This window comes from Centroberyx gerrardi, chromosome 14 (assembly GCF_048128805.1).
Source record: "Centroberyx gerrardi isolate f3 chromosome 14, fCenGer3.hap1.cur.20231027, whole genome shotgun sequence".
Taxonomy (NCBI): Eukaryota; Metazoa; Chordata; class Actinopteri; order Beryciformes; family Berycidae; genus Centroberyx; species Centroberyx gerrardi.
The window spans coordinates 26,236,799-26,257,080 of NC_136010.1; the positions used below are offsets into that span (position 1 = coordinate 26,236,799).

The 20,282-nt window shown below is 40.9% G+C and overlaps 1 protein-coding gene across 1 annotated transcript in view; it reads right to left on the reverse strand.

The window, feature by feature from the left end:
• Positions 1-3,309, reverse strand: part of LOC139923163 (vitamin D3 receptor A) — a 77,328-nt gene extending 74,019 nt beyond the window's left edge. The window contains exons 1-2 of the mRNA XM_078288290.1: positions 3,216-3,309; positions 2,083-2,227 (exon numbers count right to left, since the gene is read on the reverse strand). The gene's annotated coding sequence lies outside the window, so the exon portion shown is untranslated. The remainder of the gene's footprint in view (positions 1-2,082; positions 2,228-3,215) is intronic.
• Between the last annotated feature and the right edge of the window lie 16,973 nt (positions 3,310-20,282).

Genomic DNA, 20,282 nt, shown 5'->3' on the forward strand with positions numbered 1-20,282 from the left:
AAATCACAAGGTGCCAAAACACGGCGAAAACAAACAAATAAACAAAACACAAAATATCTCGACGCAACCACAACATGGCAAACTAACACAGAGAAAGCGCTTCAAGGAAGGAACATTAACCTTCTCCCCTCCTGGTTCCCAGTGAATCAGTTCTACCAAATGTGTTCTTTTTTTCATCATATTCATCTGAGCCTACACACAACAAAACATTAGGTCTGGAATAGTCCCTGTACTTCTAATTCAGTGCATACAGGTCATCGTCTTTACAGTCTTTACAGTCTTTACAGTGTCTTCACAGCAATCACAGTGATTTTACATTTGCTGCAAAACAAATGTCAATCTTAAACACTTTTGCTGCATATTCAGTCTTAAAATCAATAAAAAAAATCTTAAAAGAAGTGAAAAATCCTGCCAATAGGAGTGAGATAAGCCCACTTGTCTCTAATGCAGTTGCACTTGTTTCAGGAATTTTCTTGTAACAAGAGATAATACTTTGAAAGAAAGCAGAACAAGGCAGATGACTCACTGGTATCAAGACTCTTGATTCAGAAAACAAATTGAGTTGCATTGGAAACTGGAGAAATTATCTCATCACATTGGCAGATATTTTTGCCTCTCAAAAAAAAAAAACCTCAACACTAGATGCAGTGTGGCAATACTAAAGTCCCTTACATGAAGAGGAATCCATTATGTCTCCACACTTAAAAAACGCTTATTAGATTGCTGTGTAAATAAGATTAAAATATCTTCTAATGCTTATTCAGAAGCAGGCTTGATAGTTTTATTTGATCTTCAGCCTCACAGCCAAACACATGAGCTGAACAAACACTGTAGAAGTAGCACAGCAACACCACTTGCTCACTGACAGTGTTCACTGTGGAGAAATGAATGAGGTGGCCGCCCAAATCTCACTGATAAAACACATCGGCTAGCAAGATAGTTACTATCAAATGATGTGTGAAGAACAGAACAGAACAGAACAGAATAGAATAGAATAGAATAGAACAGAATAGAATAGAACAAAATAAAATAGACTAGAATAGAATAGAATAGAATAGAACAGAATAGAACACAATAGAATAGAATGCTGCTTGTCACCAATAGACATATTATTCTGTCAATGTGATAATCATTATTATTCTATAATATACATGTACAATATGGAATACAACAAAGAACACAACAGAATAGAATAAAACAGAACAGAATAGAATAGAATAGAATGCTATTTGTTATTAATAAACCTGTTATTCTGTCAACTTGGCAATTGCTATTATCCTTAGATATGTACAATATAGAATAGAATAGAATAGAATAGAATATAGTGTTATTTGTCACCATTAGACATGCTATACTGTCAACTTGAAAATCGTTATTATCCTATAATATACATGTACAAGACAGAATAGGATAGAATAGAATAGAATAGAATAGAATAGAATAGAATAGACACACACAGTCCTGTCCTGACGGTGTCAGCCTAATGACCATCATCATAACATCTGTCTGAACTCTCCCCTGGTCTCTGTCCCTTTGTCTTGCCTGGCTGCAGAGTGGGACTGAACACACCTCTGCACACCACTGAAACCACATCACTGCATCGGTCTGCCTGTCAACCTACACCTCCAGTCACAAATACTTGTTAATGTAATGCAATGTAATGACCTCCATTTCAGTTTGGATCCCTATCAGCGTTTTGGATTTGCAGGGATTTGTGCGTTGGCCCTGCAGCAGGCAGGCAAGCAGGCACACACACACACACACACACACACACACATGTGGAATGTGAGGGAAAGCACCCGCCTATAATAATAATACCACACACAAAACATAACCGGGATAAAGCGAGTGTACAAGTTGTACCGAAATGCGAAATGCCATGTGGCTACTTTGCACATAAATATGGTATAGCATGGCGACAAAAGAGAAGGCTGCATGCACAGTGTTGCAGGATTTGTGGGCTTAATGTGTAGCGGCTAGCTGTAGCAGGCTAGCCCATAACGTTACAAGCTAATGGATTGTGGGGTGTTTTGTGCGGCTCCTGTCACTTAACTAAGATAGTGAATACCGGTACTCTCTTACCTGATGTGGCATATCAACCTTCACTTTGTACAGTCGCAGAGGGGGGCGCCAGGTCGCCAAATTTTCCGAGCAAGTTAAGGTGAAGGCAGCTTTCAACTACAATTTCCCCTCGTTGAAAAACTTTTTCCTCCGTATAAAAAAAAAACTGTCAACAAAGAAGAAAGGGGGGCTGAATTAAGCAGAGTTAGCTAACGGTCACTCGGGGGGCTGGGATTTGGTATAGCCCCGGTAACGTTCTGTTTTCTCTTGCATGGACACCTTTACGCCAATCTTCATTCAATAAATCTGGGAATTCAGTGTTCCCGTGCTCGTCGGCAAACGTGGACACCTCGTAGGACATTACTTTAGACCTTTTATGAATCAACGGGGTCTTCTGGTAGATTCGGCACTCAAGTGATACGTGAAACAGCACTTTATTCCAATTCAATTTCAACTTTTAGGATTGGCTCACACTGCTTGCTACCGCCTTGCATATAGTATTTCAGTGGAAGAAGATTGTGGGAATTCACCGCCGAACCAATTGTAGAAGTTGACATTTTACTGAGAAAAGTGCTGCTTGGCGGATAGGACGCATGCCGAATTGAAGAGTGGATCCAAACGATTTGTGAAGGGTCTCCAGTCATGTTCTATCAGGTTTGTTCCTTTACCATTAGGGATGACCACACTAAATTGCCAGTTTTTTTATGGAGTTTGCCATGGCGTTCTCTCCATGCAAGAGAGAACAGAACGTTAACGGGGTTAGGATGTGGGACAACAGAGGAGCCAGTAGTAGCAGTTAAAAATTAACCATTAAAATATCACAAACCACGGCTATTATTGTGCCACAGTGACCGAGCGCCTGTGAAATGGCCTTTCTACAATGACATTACGCCTGGGCTGACTGGGTACATTGTCAGCGGCATGTCAAAATATTGCAGCCCGCTAGAGAGCAACAATAACAGCAGCAACGGTAACAGCAGCACAGTTAACTGGACTGAAAAGCGCGTGTGCGACTCGGCCTGAAAGCACTTTTCAGCAAGCAAATCAAAACGAAACAAAAAACACCCAAAAATGAAATGCTACTATAGTCTTACAATAGCTTGCAATCTATGGAGCATACTCCAAAAGGTATATGAAAGCGCAAAATAACTTACATTACTCCATGCGAAGCGCAACGTAGGCAGACACTCTGTTAGTCCAGCTTTTAGATCTCTATCTACATAGATGGACAGCACTTCTTCATAGTCCCGCCCCCACCATTTTGCAGTGAGGCATATCTATACATATATCATCCGCCCGATGTCCAATCACAGCTCTCCACTCTGGGATAGTCTCTTTTCCCATTGGTCGAGAGGCTTGTCAGTCTCAGTCCGTGTCTCCATCGATTTCCCCCAACCATATAGGGGTGTGTCGTGACGTAGCAGACACCCAGATAGGTAGTAAACAATTAGGCCAAAAAATAAGAATAACCAGAATTAAATTAAAAATAAAGAAAATAAACAAATACAAAAAAATAGTAAAAAAATATATAAATATATGTCACTATGTCATTAAAATTTCTGTTGTAGTTATTTGCAACATTGTATTTTGTTGATGTCAATTTTTGAATGTTATAAAATGTTCTTTTTTCATTCCACAACATTCTCATCATTAATTATTTATGATTTTACCTATGCATAATATATGAAAGTCCCACTGTCCTCATCTCTCTCTCTCTCTCTTTCTCTCTCTGCCTCTGCCTTGAAAACTGGTGAAAACTGATAGCATACACATACCGAGGGGATCAAGGGGTTAGTGAAACTGGTTTTGTACGTTACCAAGTTAGAGAGCTAAATGTGGGACGCTCACACGTCTGGCAGCGTGCCTGCATGTGTGTGTGCGTGTGTGTGTGCGTGCATGCATGCGCGTGCACGTGTGCCAGTGTGTGCATGCATGTGTGTTTGAGTGTATATATGGACATATATTCCCAGCTTCAATGAGAGCATCAGGAATGCAAGCAGGGCCTCTTTTTCAGTCAGAGACCATGTGTGAAGTTCTGGTGGAAGCTGAGCTAAACTAAAGCGAGCTCAGAGGGTACGACGCCATAGGCGGCTGCGGCACTATACAGTGACACCCCTGGGACGTTTTATTATAGCACTTCAATCAGCACATTACCCACACTAATGAGGACTTATTCCTCTCTCATATCCCTCTCTTCTCATTTCCCTGGACAGGCCGGAGCTCAGGGGCGGCCTGGAGCAGCTGGGGTTCGGTGTCTTGCTTGCTCTAGGACACGTCAACAGGGATCGAGGGAATGTTGGATGTTGCAAGGATCCGACCTGTGACCTTCCAGTTACTGGATGGTCTGTCAAAGCACCAGGCCAGCCAGTCATCCATAACGTACTGTGTATTTTGGGTTAAAGGCCATGATACCATATGGGGGCAAAATTCGCCCCTCTCACACAGATGAAACAAGGACACAGTGTCAGAGATGCGAAGCGGCCTACACAGTGCAGCAGTACTGCAAAGACGAGGCGAGTGAACAGTGTCTGCAGACTTTGCCATGCCTCCTAACGGCCGCTAGGGGTCAGATAGGCTAACCGTGAGTGAGTGAGTGAGTGGGTGGGTGGGTGAGTGAGTGAGTGAGTGAGTGAGTGAGTGAGTGAGTGAGTGAGTGAGTGAGTTACTTTACAGGTCCATGAGTTGCTTTGCATCTAAAAAATGTGTGAAAGGCTCAGAGCAACATTTTTCAGACCACCAATAAGCCGTCCTCCAACCTAGTCATGAAGCTGATTGAAAGACGGCCTGTGTTACGCAATATGTGGTATATATTGTTATGACATGTTATGCTATTTCGTGAAGATAATCAATCAGAAACTACCGTACACCATCACGTACTATATGTTTACCTTGCTAAAGGCAGTGTGAATGGGTTTGGAACTAGCGATGCCGAATTTCCAATAACGAAAACTTTTTGCTGTCTGAAAGGGGCTGTACTATATTATACTGTACTGTACTGTACTGTACTGTACTGTACTATACCGCACTGTACTGTACTATATTATACTATACTATACTATACTGTACTGTACTGTACTGTACTATACCGCACTGTACTGTACTATATTATACTATACTATACTATACTGTACTGTACTGTACTATACCGCACTGTACTGTACTATATTATACTGTACTGTATTATACTGAACTATACTATAATATACTATACTATACTGTACTGTACAATACTGTACTGTATTATACTGTACTGTATTGTACTGAACTATACTATAATATACTATATTATACTGTACTATACTGTACTGTACTATACCGCACTGTACTGTACTGTACTATACCGCACTGTACTGTATTGTACTGTACTGTATTGTACTGAACTATACTATAATATACTATACTATACTATACTGTACTGTACTGTACTGTACTGTACTATACCGCACTGTACTGTATTGCACTGAACTATATTATACTGTACTATACTGTACTGTACTATACCGCACTGTACTGTACTGTATTGTACTGTACTATACCGCACTGTACTGTACTGTATTATACTGTACTGTATTGTACTGAACTATACTATAATATACTATACTGTACTATACTGTACTGTACTGTACTATACCGCACTGTACTGTATTGCACTGAACTATATTATACTGTACTATACTGTACTGTACTATACCGCACTGTACTGTACTGTATTGTACTGTACTATACCGCACTGTACTGTATTGTACTGTACTGTATTGTACTGAACTATACTATAATATACTATACTATACTATACTGTACTGTACTGTACTGTACTATACCGCACTGTACTGTATTGCACTGAACTATATTATACTGTACTATACTGTACTGTACTATACCGCACTGTACTGTACTGTATTGTACTGTACTATACCGCACTGTACTGTACTGTATTATACTGTACTGTATTGTACTGAACTATACTATAATATACTATACTATACTGTACTGTACTGTACTATACCGCACTGTACTGTATTGCACTGAACTACATTATACTGTACTATACTGTACTGTACTATACCGCACTGTACTGTACTGTATTGTACTGTACTATACCGCACTGTACTGTACTGTATTATACTGTACTGTATTGTACTGAACTATACTATAAAATACTATACTATACTGTAGTGTACTGTACTATACCGCACTGTACTGTATTGCACTGAACTATATTATACTGTACTATACTGTACTGTACTATACCGCACTGTACTGTACTGTATTGTACTGTACTATACCGCACTGTACTGTACTGTATTGTACTGTACTGTATTGTACTGAACTATACTATAATATACTATACTATACTACACTACACTACATTACACTACACTATACTATACTAGTATACCGCACTGTACTATACTATACTGCACTATACCGTACTGTATTGTACTGTACTGTACTATAATGAACTATCCTATTCTATAGGCCTACTATACTGTACTATACTACTCCATAGGCCTACTATACTGTACTCTACTATACTGTACTGTACTGTACTATACTGTACTCTACTATACTATACTGTACTGTACTGTACTATACTGTACCATACTGTACTGTATTATGCTATACTATACTATACTATAGTGTGCTATACTGTACTCTACATACTATACCGTACTATACTATACCATACAATACTGTACTCTACTATACTATACTCTACTATCCTATACCATACCGTACTATACTGTACTGTACTATACTATATTATGCTAAATAGATGTTAACTTTACAGTTAGCATAAATTCACAGTGATTACAATTTTATAACCTGTTGAAACTGTACATTGTAAAACTTTACACTGGTTTATTTTCCTGTTGTTTTCCTCTTCCAGCAGCTCTCTCACAGGAATGTTGTCAGGGCACTGTTGCTCCGACCTTTGGCCTCCATACTATTGGTCACTAGTAATGCTGGTGATCCTGGAATTGAAACTAATTCTACTGTTGCAGTCATTGTTATGCGATTATATAATAAGATTCTCAGCTACATGTTTAAAATGTAAATGTCGAATGGAAACGGTTACAGTCAAATAGGTTACAGACATACAGCTAACATCATGACTGGCTGGCAAAAGCACAACATGTTCAAGGTGCAATGATGTAGATATATATGGTTTGACCTGGAGCTGTTAGAGCAGCAAGAGAAGTATGAAATGCCATAAAATGCATAAAGCTTAACAGTGTGTTTCTATAGCGTTCACACCTGCCCACCTCCTCAGGGTCCAATGGTAGTTTCTCTGCGCTCAAAGCCTCCAGTAATAGCGAACATCAGCCTCAAGCATTTTACTGTTGTGTATAAATTAGAGTAGCTGCCGTCGGTTATTATAGATTCAATGTACAACAAGAAACCCTCATAACTGTGTGTACGTGCATGTGTGTATGTGTATGTGTGATATTTTTCCTCACTGCCTGCCTGTGTGTGCATGTGCTGGAATCTAGGCCAGCCCTTGTGGCTTTGTGTCTGAGAGGCGGATCAGCTTATATGAGGGGCAGCCAGACATATGGGCGTGTTTGTATGTGGGCATGCGCACACAGGAATTCATCTTTCTGTGTGTTTTTGTGTGTGTGTGTGTGTGTGTGTTAGTGTGTGTATGTGAGAGAGAGAGAGAGAGAGAGAGAGAGAGAAAGAGAGAGAGAGGGTATGCATGTGGTGTCTGAGTTACCTAGGGGTGTGTCCACTGTGTAAACATACTCGCAATAGGAACAGGAGACACTCTCACTCAAATTGTACACACACACACACACACACACATTCTCTCACTTCTATGTCGCTCTCCCTTCCTCTTTTCCCCTCTCTCTTCCTTCCCAGTACTCGGCATCCCTCCCTCTCGCTTTTCCTCTTGCACCCCACCCTCTCCTCCCGCTCCCCCACCCACCCACACACACACACACACACACACACACACACACACACACACACACCTCTCTCTCTCGTAGGGTGAGACTGGGAACAGCTGGAAAAGCAAATAGAGGCAGGCAGGCCGCGCCGTGGCCCAGTGGCTCTCACACATGACTGGCCCTTCACTTGGATGAATGCAGTCCTCACACTCCGCTTCGCAGCCGCAGTCAAAAAAGCACAAGGAGTGGACCAATTGCGCAAACCTAAAGGAATGCTGCAGCTATTGGCAAATACGCTCTTTGATCAACGCAGTTTCACCTTTCACTGTGCGTCCATTATTTAGTGAGCTTTGGTGTTTTTGAGATGATGGAAAGCTAGATCCTACCATCTGCTTAACATACACAACATGCAAAACTCAAGGCATGCACCACTGCAAACTAAATAAATACAGGATGCATGGAGGTGTAACTGATACCGATCTCCTTGCTACACAATATTTTGACATACTTGGTTGATATCCTAAGGGTGTAATTTTTTGTTTGTAGCAGACAGTGCCAGAGAAGGCAAACCACTGCCATGGGCTAGTATGATAATTTGATTCCATGTTCCTTAACAAGAGAGATGGTAAACACCTTCAAATTTCCTCTAAAATGTGTGGATGCATTGAATAATTTGTCATACCGTTAATTCATACAGTAACACACAACAGCACTTTATATGCAGATACGGGGGTGACAGCGTCTTTTTCTGCCCCCCTCCTTGTTTCATTCTAACATGCTTGTCCGTCGCCCCCTCCGACTCCTCGACAGTGTCATCGCCGGCTTCCAACATCAATAAGCCTGACCCATATTCACAACAAGTTTGCTGCATTCTTTCCGAGCAGAAGTGAAGGAATCTGATAGCCGCGCGCAACTGGAACATGGGGTCAGCGAGTCAGCGAGGACGCAAGCCTCGTTTCCAGCGCAGCGGAGTCACACAGAGTCTCTTTTGGTTAGATGTGTATGTATTGTAGTCGTTCATATTCACATAAAAGAGAATAAAATAAAATGAAAAACAAATGTATAATGAGAATGAATGTGTGGCATGTATATGGACATTGAGGATGGGATCTCACAAAATCATAAACTAAACTAATAAATCTTTTGTTTGAGACAACGCTGTATACTTTCCCTTTTATTGAGTGGATGCCACTTAAGGTGTTTAAGAGCACATTTATGCGGCTATAACTTCCACGCTCACGTTTCGGTGCCATTTACTGCCGAGTACTAAAATAAAATAAAAGCAAATATCAATAGGCGCTGTGTGTTCTAGCCGCTCGGCCGAGGGGGGAAATGTACTTGATGGATTATTTCCACTCGTTGCAGCTCCTCAGGAAGCGTTTAATGCGAGGCGTCTGGGCCGGGAGAGGATACACACCCAGCGCCGACACCTCCAGCCAGACCGAGCGCGCTCCGCAGCACAATACCACACAGTCATAAATCAGCGCTATCATAACACTCTACCTGCGTCGGGTCGGGCTCAGCTGAAATAGTTTCCGTCGGCACTCCTGCAGTTGAAAACAATTCAAACGCCTACAATGAGAAGGGAAGAATATGTGTATTTTTTGCATAGGCTATACATTCCTTTATTTTGGAATGCAACACTCCACTGATTGTCTATGGGAAGCCCTTAACCTGAATAAAACTAAAGTGTTATTATTATTAGTAGTAGTAGTAGTATTATCCCAAGTTTCAGTGGAGAGTTTTAGTGTTCCATGATGGTCTAAATGCTATTTAAGAGGCTTTTCCACCTTGACAAGAATAAAAGTCTGAGGGAAACACTGAATATTTGGAAATTTGGGGATTTTTTGGGGTCATGAAAATGGTCAAATTTAAAGATACTGAATAGCAAAATATTGCAAATCGGCAGCTTCAATCCAAAATTATCAGCATCAGCCTTCCATCAGCTGAACCCTATGCTATCAGTCTTCTTAATATGCAACAGTAAGGTGATAAGAGAGATATTCCTTCAAGTTAAGGGTCATCTCCATAACACAACCGATGCATGACTCATATACTGTATGTTACTGTAAAGACCGTCTTGTTTTCGTCTTTCGTCCCTCCTTCTGTAACTTCAAATAGGTGGAGTAATGGAACAGAAACTACAGGGTGGGGAGGAGAGTGTATAGGATGTGACAGACCAGACAGAGAAATGAGAGGGGGGGGGGCAGTGAGAGGAAGAGAGAAATGTGAGGGAAGGGGAAAATAGAGAGAGAGAGAGAAAAGAGAGAGAGGGGGAGACTGCAGACAGACGGAGGGGACAAAACAGTGCCGCGTCATCATTCCACAACCCTGATCAATGTCAGGCTGTTGCACAACAAAACACCAAACCCTCCGTCTGTTTTCTCTTTCTTTCATGCTTACTTTTTCTTTCTTACTTACTTTCTTGCCTTTTGTCTTTCGTTTTTCTTTGTTTCTTTGTTTCTTTCTTGCTTGCTTGCTTTATTTCTCTCTTAGTTGCTTTCTTGATTTCTTGCCTTTTGTCTTTCTTTCATTCGTTCGCTCTTTTCTTTCTTTCTCTATCTCGATTAAATTCAAATCACAGGTGCTTTATTGTAATGAAAAACAAAAGCATTTCTCACCAAAGCAAAAACAACAAAATACAGGCTTAGTTAGAAACTTTGACAATTTGACATTAACAACAATTTAATCTAATAATATCAAATCAGCCGAATCAATTAATCAATAGACAAATCCATCTTGAGACAATCTGCGTCTCTTTGTCCCTCCTGTCTGAAACTGTGACAGGTTAAAACATTTTACAGCCAGTGTGGCACACTCCTTTTCCCCTCCTAGATTACATAGAATATTTTCCATTTGGAGAAAGATTTTCAAATATTTGACATATTACTTTGAACAGGAATTAATAAGATGAGGCGTTTCTCTTGTTTTCACTCCTTCGTAGTTACTACAGTGCATGCTGTTTTCATTCTCTCTCTCTCTCTCTCTCTCTCTCTCGCCAGTCCCTCATGACCTCTGCCCCAGTGGGATCCGTCAAAGATGAGGGGAAGAGGAGGAGGTGGAGGAGGGAGGGAGGGAGGGTGGGGAAGAGGAAGCCCTAATCACAGCTTTGCATGATGGATCAACACGGACGCTCCGTCCCTACAACAAACAGATAGCAGCCATGGCAGTGGTGAAAATAGAGTTGAAATTCCAGTCTAATTGGTGCATTCTCCTTCTCGGATGTCCCTATCCTCCTCTTTTTTCCCCTTTTTTTTACAAGTTGTTTCCATGTTTCATATAACCGTGTAATCTAATGCTCCTCCAGCATTGCGTCAGAGGCCAGAATGGGTGGTCATGTGACGAGCGTGCTGGTGTAATAAGTCCGGGTCCAGAGACAACACACCCGGCCAGAAAAAGCTCAACAGCCGCTGCTGTAATGTAAACTTTGTGTAGAAAGACGAGGATCAGCTTTCTGTGACACAGAGCGGGGAGGTTCCCTACAGGGGAAGAGGGAAAACTTCTTTGGGTTGGTCCCTTGGTCTGATTTTTTGGTCCTTTTTGGGGGTAATTTTATTGAATTTTATTGAACTATGTTGCATATTGGCAGACAAACACTCAATTTGTAGCACTAAGATTCGATTCAGCTTCTTCCCTATTGCTGGGAAGTGGCAGCAGGCCTTACAGAAGACTCTCTGTCCCCAACCAGTTCTTTTTTTTTACCATATTGGTCGGTTTTATGTTTTTTGTTGATCCAGTGGTTTGTGTTGGTCGGCAGTTTCTACCGCTTCAGGCTGCATACTTGCTTGTTTTTATCCCAAAATGCCCCATTTTTCTCTCCCAGAACGCGCTGGAAAGAACGATCCGGTCTTCGGCTACTGCGGGTCGCCTACGGTGGCCCAGTGGTCACATTCACGTGCGAATATTTGACAGCTCAACGAAAGAAATGTGAACACGGTGCAAGGCAGCAAGGGGTGCTCCCAGTTAAAATCACAGTGAAACAGCATTTGAGAGCACCTTGCTTACTTAATGTGATGTATTTCTTGGGGATGTTGGGGTGGGACATAACATGTGGAGTGATTCAAAAGTGTAAACCAATGGGATATCAGTTAGGGAGAGAAAGGTAGCTTTATTTGATGGGAGGGGTGGATTGTTTAAAAATCTGTGTTGGTTTTATTGGTTTAATTTTAATGTACTGATGGTACATGATGATGTCACCACTAAAGATTTTCCATTCTCCAGGAAGTAAAAATAATGATATTTTGATATAAAAACTATATATATAAAAAATATTTTTTTGTCTTTTTTTTGGCATACATTGTCAAATGTATGGTATGACAGTTAGAATGAGCTAAAAAGGCAAAAACATAATTTTTCATTTCAGTGTGACTTTAATGTCAGATATTTTATGAACTTTTAAGGGTCTTTGTGCTGAAACCTGGTTAATTTTTGACCCACAGATTTAGTCCCAGGTACAGGACGGTTTTTGTTCCAGTTCAGTTAGTATAGCATTGTAAATGAATTAACCTATTGCCCATTTTACTGGGGACCCCTGCAACCCCCTCAAGGACCCTTGAAGCATCCCTGAACCCCACTTTGAGACTGACATACTCTATCTTACCCATTCCACCTATTGAATCCACTTCTCCGGCGAAACGAGAGACGCAGATGAAGTCAACAGCAGGAAGCAGTTTCTGTTGTACAACCAACCCCAAATAACAGGGCACAACCGCAGGCTGCAGCACACTTTGTCCTTCACATCAAACTGCTGCATAACACTCTGTTTTCCAGCAGGAACATTAGTCCATTCCTCAGAAAAAAGCATGTCCAAAAATATCAAAAATCTGGGCACAACACATATTTAAATGCAATTATCTATTCATTATTCATTATTAAACAGCAATGTTTCGGTCTCACTGACCTTCCACGGCAAATGCATGTGACACACATCGCAGCACCCTAAAGCACATGCTAAGCTAAAGGTTAAAGAGAGCATGTGACTACCATCATGCATGGGGGTAGGAAAGTGAAATTGAATTGGATTGTTTTTGAATGGTTATATAATACTTTATTTCTGACATTTATTGTTTTTTTGTTTGATTACTACTGTCTGTTAATGTTTATAATATTTCCTTAACTGATGCTATATTGCTTGGGCAACACAGGTTTCTTTCCTGTTATGCTATTTAAGCAGAATTGAATTGAATTGAATCGAATTGAACTGAACTGATCTGAACTGAATCGAATTGAACTGAACTGAATTGAATTGAATTGAACTGAACTGAATTGAATTGAATTGAATTGAATTGAATTGAATTGAACTGATCTGAATTGAATTGAACTATTGAAGTGGACTAGATAGTGATTTTGATATGCATTATTTCTGCATTATGCAGTAAAAAGACACTTCTCTGGAATTCCCATTATACTTGAGGTCTTCATTTAGGCCTTTAAAACACTGTAAACCTGTTTGTAGTGCTGATTAATGAGCATGTGGAATGACAGCTCAGAATCTGATGTGGTGTCCTGTCTTGTCTGAGACATCTGTGTGTGTCTATAGTAAGTGCATGTCTATATGTATCTATGAATGGATGGATGTGCATGGGTGCATCTCTTCGCCAGGTGCACGCCTGTGTGTGTGTGTGTGTGTGTGTGTGTGTGTGTGTGCGCGTGCTGGCATCTCCCCATGGGGCATCCCTGCAGTAAGGAGGTATTTCCCTACTCTCTGTTTTGGTAAACCCCCCTCTGAAATATTAACCGTTTTAGTCTTTTTGTTCTTTCCTCCAAGACAACAGGTGCAAAATCTGCACAAGCTGAACTGCTTTATAAGTTATCCTGCATAATTTCCCCAGAGAGAGATAGACTGAGAGAGAGAGAGAGAGAGAGAGGGGGGGGGGGGGGGGGGGGGGGAGAGGAAGTAAAGAGGGAAGGAAGACAGGAATGAGTGTGGGATTTCCACAGCTGGATAGCTAAATGAAAAACTGTAAATGTATGTACGCTTGTGTGAGCTCCTGCATTCTTGCATGCGCGTGTGCACATGTACAAATAAACCCCTTATGCACATACACATCTGTACATTTATGTCTATATATATACGTTTGCAGTTTGCAAGAATATATGCATCTCTGCTTTGTGTGTGTGTGTGTGTGTGTGTATTTAGATCCAGTTTAAAAAAAAGAAGGCAAACATAAACTGGCAACTCTGGCTGCGTTGCCTCGGAGCCAAAGTTAAACATAGAAAATTACACACTGGTGTGCCAGCCCCTTCTGACTCAGGCCTGCAACACCCTGGGAGAGAGACAGAGACGGAGAGAGAGAGGGATGAGGGACGAGGGCCTCTTATACAAATTAATGTGTAGAAGGAAAAGCATATGATTGTATAAAATCTATGTATACAAACAATAAATGTGCAATTAAAGTCAGATGGGAAAGGACTGAGTACATGCCACAGGAATGTGGAGTTCAGCAGCCCGACCTCATTCCATATTTACATAAATGAACGTGAATGAAAGATCTGTTACTAATACAAAAAATCTATTGCTCCGGGTCCCACTGTCCTGGACACAGAAGGAAAATTTCTTTTATATGCAGATGATTTGGTCCTGTCAACCACTAAAGATCAACTAAATGATTTCTGCCAGGCCGGGGCACTGCAAGTCAATTTGAATAAAACAAATGTTTTTTCACAGGAAAAGTACTTCAGACTTGGAGAGGGTGTTATTAAACATACACAGAATTAGAATTACTTAGGCATTATCTTAAGTTCTATAGACAATCTCAAAATGGCTGTGAATGCACTGAAAGAGAAAGCAAGAATAGCATTCTATGGCATAAAAAGAAAAATCCAATTTGACATACCAATTCGGACCTGCCTCAAAAATTTCGAAACCCATAGAATTATGTGCCAGCAAAATCTGGGGACCTAAGACAAAACAAGATTTTAAAAATTGGGATAAACATCCAGTTGAGACCCTTCATGCAGAGTTCTGCAAATCAATACTCGGAGTGCACATGCCCAAAATGCTACTGCATGCAGGGCAGAATTAGGCCAGTACTCTCTAATAATTGCAATCCAAAAATGAGCCATCAAATTTTATAACCATTTAAAAACCAGCAACCCCCCAATCTTATAAAGATTATAAAGCCTTTCAATGCCAAGCGCTGAGCACAGAGAAGAGCCCCCTCTGCCTCGCTGGACTGAACACCACAAAGCATCGGGACAGCTCTCCGCTCATCTGGCCCGACCAAGTTCGAACCAAACAAAAAGAAAAATATGAAACACACTGGAAAGAATTAATTCAATCCCAAAGTAAATCAGAAACATATTCGGCCCTAAACAGACAGTGCACACTGGCAGACTATCTTACCATTGTGACTGATCCTCAACCGAGAAAATCCTTGACAAAGTGCAGACTCGCAGGCGTTATACTTTCCCAACTTTCACCACAACTTTGAAAATCTTCCCCTAAGTGATAAAACATAGTATATTGTGGGGGAAAGAAGAGAGTCTGCCACATTAGCTGCTACATATGTCTTTATGTGTCATACTTCAAGACCAGAGGCAATGAAAGCCTGAAAACACCAGTGTCATCATATAAATTGTTTTAATGATGACTTAGTAATGGAATGATTTGTTAATTGTTTTGAGAACTAGTTTCTTATTTCACTTTTATTGTTAGTACTGTCATTGTCGCTTTAGTTTGTATTTGTATATGCTGCTTTGGCAGTAAGTACCTTTGTATTTGATGCAAATAGAGCCCATTTGAATTTGAATTTGAGAGAGAGAGAGAGAGAGAGAGAGAGAGAGAGAGAGAGAGAGAGAGAGAGAGAGAGAGAGAGAGGGATTCCAAATTGTGATACCAGATTTCTCTGCCCTCTAAAACTGTCCTATGTGGTTGGAGAGGAAGAGAAATCTGCTAGGCTTGCTGCTAAGTTGAGACAGCACTGTGAGAAATGGTTTGAACTGACAAAGATATGACACTGCAGCCACCAGAGGTGGGGACTCAAGTCACATGACTTGGACTCGAGTCAGACATGAGTCACAATTTGAATTGCTTGAGACTTGATTCATGCAGAGAAGACTTGAGACTTGACTTGACTTGGGTTCTGCTGACTTGGGACTTGACTCTGACTTGTACTTTGATGACTTGAAAAGGTTTCTAAAGTCTTGACAAAAGATCTTGTGTTTGTGTAAATGACTTAGATTGAAAGTGATGAGATTCGTTCCAGTAGATGACTGAATTTAAATTCCTAAATTAAAGTCCTAGATATTTCTAGGGCATTTTCTTGAAGATATTAAATTGATACTGGACTCTTGATTTGTTCTGACTTGACTTGGTATTCTACATTTAGACTTGGGTCTTGACTTGAGACTTGTGCCTCAAGACTTGAGAATGACTTGGGACTCGAGTCAAGTTGACTTGGTCACACCTCTGGTATATACTGTATGTATGTAGGCTATATATGTTTTCTATATATTGAAATATTATAATGATAATTGTATGTAGTTGTAGTAATATTGCCCTATGATGCTTTGCACTGAATGCTTTGGCAACATATAACTTTCTCTTGTAACGCCAATAAAGCCAACTTGAATTGAATTAAATCGAGAGAGAGAGAGAGAGAAAGAGAGAGAGAACCTATGTCCTGTGAACAATAAGTTCACATAAACAAGTACTCAAAAAGATACACACACACACACACATACATCCAATATAATAATCCAATATTGTGTAGTGTGAGCGCCATGTTTGATATGGCAGGCTTGCCATATCAAACATGGCGCTCACACTACACAATATTGCATGTAGCCAATCTCACTTTAGTACTTATTCAAGAAAGCAGCAGCACCGTTACATCCCCGGTTCATATTTGCACCGCTGATGAGGTTCTGCTGCTACTTATCCAGCCAACTGTTATGCAACCCAGACCAACTGAGTCTCTTCAATTTTTAAATGGCAAGTTTTAAAAAGCGGGCAGATAAAAGAGAGGGGAAGCAGTATTGTTGGAGCTCTCCGGGCAAAACAATAGGCTCCTTAACTTAACATGCTGCGGTCACATGTGTGTGTGTGTGTGTGTGTGTGTGTGTGTGAGTGGCAGGGAGAGCAGTAGAAAACAAGCTTGGTGAATATATCCGACTGTAACTATAAGCCGCTGTGAGTAAATGAAGTAAATGAAAAGAAGAAAGAGGGAGAAAAATAGAAGAGGATAGGAAGAGACAGGGTCAGCCAAGCCCTCCAGACAAAACGAAAAACGATAAGCTCCCGTGTGTAAATGTTTGACTGATTTAGCCTACATTTTGAAGAGGACTGGGGAAGAGAGAATCAAAACAGACAGCGCTATGAGCCCGCTGACCGGCCGTGAGTCAATGTTTGACTAGAGAGAGTCTCTTGCTTGCTGTGTTTGTGGCAGGCTGGTGCGCAGAAGAGGAGACACCGCTGTCACCTGGAAGTCACACACACACACACACACACACACAGGAGGAACTGTTATCTAACTTCTCAAAGCTTTCATGAGACTTATTTAACTTACTTATGTGTTTACCTACTTCCTCTTCCACCCTTCCGGCCCCGCATGATGGACTATCATTACAAACGCATGTTTTATAGCCGAGCTTTGTTCAAACCCACAGAACTTTATTTTCAATTCTAGTCGAGAGCCCAAGTTTTCCCAAGATACCAAACATGTCAGGCTGAATTACAGGGAAATCTGTATAAAATGATGCACAAACATCTAGATTTTATTCCATTTGATGTAATGGTGCAGCCATAAAAACTCTTGGGTCTTGGGTCAGTATGGAAAACATTGAACAACTTTGAAGCTACTTAAGAGGCAATATAAGGGAAAAGTCAAGGTGCAAGCGGTTATACTCACTTATGTATTTATTTGCTTAAAGCCCCTATGTGCAGAATATGAACCTATATCATTCTCAAATTCATTCCGATAGAATAGAATAATGGCTGTAGAAAAATGAGACCAAAATTAGTTCATTCTATTGCTTTCCATGTGTTTATTCTATTCGTCCTGGGGTACCACTTCCCACAAATATGTGCAGGATTATGAAAAATTTATTTGAGAATGACATATATTGAAGTTAATATTCTACATGTAGGGTAGCCCCAAAGGGACGCTAGATGGCATTGATTTATAGGTGCCCTTACTAGCATCCCAAACCCATCTCATACCAAAACCCCTGAGAGAGAGGTCTGCTGATTTGGAGCTTTTCTTAAATTCGTAAACGTCTCTTTACCGCACCATAAAGCATCTTTGCAGCGTGGCACTGCTACGACTTCCGCTCCCCATATAGAAGCCTTGTTGTTAAGAGCGTGCCGTCTGTCTAGCTCCTGCAGCGACATCAGCGTCCCCTCCTGCTGTGTCTGTCCCCGGCTGTGTGACAGTGGCCTGGTTTTGGACTGTGGGCTTGACCTCACACGCCCTCCTCCGATGCTGCGGATCGACTCCAGCCTGGGAGGAGGGCAGGCGCGGCTCTTATGTAACGCACCCAGTCTCAGATTAACTCACCGTCGCTCTGATAATCTCTCTCTGTCTGTCTGTCTCTTACTTTAGCCAAAGTGAGTGCAAACTTTAATGGATTTAAGCAGGTTTGCAAGTTTTGGTGCTTTGTGCTTTGTCATTCTCCTGTTTTCTCATTCCCTCCCATTCTCTTTCTCATGCCCTCTTACTGACTACAGTTGTACGCATGTTCATGTATGTGAGTAAAAACACACACACATCCAATTGCCTCCCCCTTGTTTTCCCTCCGTCCCCCTGGGCAATGAGTGTCCTTTTCCCCTCTCTCTCTCTCTCTCTCTCTATCCTCAGATCTCCTCCTCCCCTTCTCTTTCTTTGTTCCAGCCATCGTCTCACCCTCCTACCTTCTTCTCTCCCACACCAAAGGTTGTCAGGCAGAGTTCCTTCGCTGCGATCCTGTCAAACTCGATCTTGTCACTGGCGCGAGCGCGAGTTGCCCTGTCCAACTTCCACACAGAGGATGGCATGGACGTAAAGCGTTATAAAACAAAAGAACAGTCGCTGTCCTCGGCTCTGATTGTCTGAGTCACGCTGGAAGCCATAACCAATATGGCAGTTGATTCACTGTAAGTATGAACGATGTAATATTGTTATACATACACCTGTGATGGCGTAATAGTTCATTTAAACATTAACACGCTAACTGAAAATCACTTCCCATGTGTCGCTTAGCACCCACTTTGTTTAGCTACTGTTCAAGAACGTCAGTTCAGTGTTAGTCTCACTAACATCTAGAACTAACATAAGTATAGTCTAAGTCATGATTTTATTATGATTAAAAAACATTTTTAGCACTACAACCTCAACCTGAAACATAACAGAGTGAAACAGGGACAGATATGGGACAAAACTAGAATAATCCCCCGGAGCAGCACAGCTGCATCAAATTACAGAGAAAGCACTGTACTGTATTATCGCCAACAAAACATGTGAAGAAGCTCTGAAGCTTTCACAATGTTTTTTTTTTTTTACTGGCAATTAAATATGTTCAATATGTTCCTTTGTCGTAATTCGTTGTTGTATCATCTCCAACTGCTGCAATGACCCAATTTCCCTGCAGGGAACTTTCATCTAATCATCTAATTAAAGCATTATCTTGGAAACGTTAACACATCACAAGTTTTCAGCCATAAAGTGAGTGTGTGTCCAAATTAGTGTTTAGAAAAGACAATGCTGTCTCCTTTCATGGCTAACTTGACCAGCAGTGTTCCACCTGGCTGCTGTTACACTGTTGTTGTCCTGCACCTGCGCTGTGTTTTCTTCCTACTGTCTCACCTTGTTACATTCCCTACAGTAACCAATATAAAGAATTAAAGGTCATAGCGGTGCTTTAAAGGGAGCATTATTAACCTACTGACACTGTTTTGTCTAGAATAGTGGTTATATCTTGTGGCCCCTTTTATTCTTTGTTTTAAATGGTATTTCTTTATTTGAAGGTAGTTTGCTGTTTGCCTCTACTGTGTTTTACCGTTTGCTAAACCTCATAATTGCCCCTTAAGGACAAATAGGCTTTAAAAATGCAGTGTGAAAAGTGAAGTTAAATTAATTTGGTTAAATGAAATGAAATGAAATTGTTCTATACTGAACTGAACTTGAAGTGAACTGAACTGAATTGAGTTGGTCTGAAGTAAACAGAACTGAACTGAACTGAACTAAATTGAACTGAATTTAGTTTGTCTGAATTGAACTGAATTGAGTTGGTCTGAAGTAAACTGAACTGAACTGAACTGAATTGAACTGAATTGAGTTGGTCTGAAATAAACAGAACTGAACTGAACTGAACCGAACTGAACTGAGGTGATTACACATTACACAATCA